Here is a 980-nt window from a genome sequence, read left to right on the forward strand (position 1 = left end):
GTGTTGTCCCTAAGAAGGGAGGTATGACAGTAGTTCATAATGAAAAAAATGAACTGGTTCCTACAAGAACAGTTACAGGGTGGTGTATGTGTATTGACTACAGAAGGCTCAATACAGCCACCAGGAAGGATCACTTCCCTTTACCATTCATAGACCAGATGCTAGAAAGACTAGCAGGTCATGAATACTACTGCTTTTTGGATGGCTATTCAGGTTACAACCAAATTGCAGTAGATCCTCAGGACCAAGAGAAAATAGCATTCACATGTCCATCTGGAGTATTTGCATACAGAAGAATGCCTTTTGGTCTGTGCAATGCACCTGCAACCTTTCAGAGGTGCATGCTCTCTATCTTCTCTGATATGGTAGAGAAATTTCTGAAAGTCTTCATGGATGACTTCTAATTATTTAGAGACTCATTTAGCTCCTGTCTTAACCATCTAGCACTTGTTCTAAAAAGATGCCAAGAGACTAACCTGGTTCTAAATTGGGAAAAATGTCACTTTATGGTGACTGAAGGAATTGTCCTTGGAGATAAAATTTCGAACAAGGGAATAGAGGTGGATCAAGCTAAGGTAGAGGTAATTGAAAAATTACCACCACCCACCAATGTTAAGGCAATCAGAAGCTTTCTGGGGCATGCAGGATTCTATAGGAGGTTTATAAAGGATTTTTCAAAAATTGCAAAATCTCTGAGCAATCTGCTAGCTGCTAACATGCCATTTGTGTTTGACACAGAGTGTCTGCAGGCGTTTGAAACCCTGAAAGCTAAGCTGGTCACAGCACCAGATATTTCTACACCAGATTGGACATTACCTTTGGAACTAATATGTGATGCCAGTGACCATGCCATTGGTGCAGTATTGGGACAGAGGCATAACAAGCTTCTGCATGTCATTTATTATGCTAGCCGTATTTTAAATGATGCCCAGAAAAATTACACAACCACAGAAAAAGAGCTGCTTGCAGTGGTTTATGTG

Source organism: Arachis ipaensis, chromosome B02, assembly GCF_000816755.2.
Source record: "Arachis ipaensis cultivar K30076 chromosome B02, Araip1.1, whole genome shotgun sequence".
NCBI classification, from domain to species: Eukaryota; Viridiplantae; Streptophyta; class Magnoliopsida; order Fabales; family Fabaceae; genus Arachis; species Arachis ipaensis.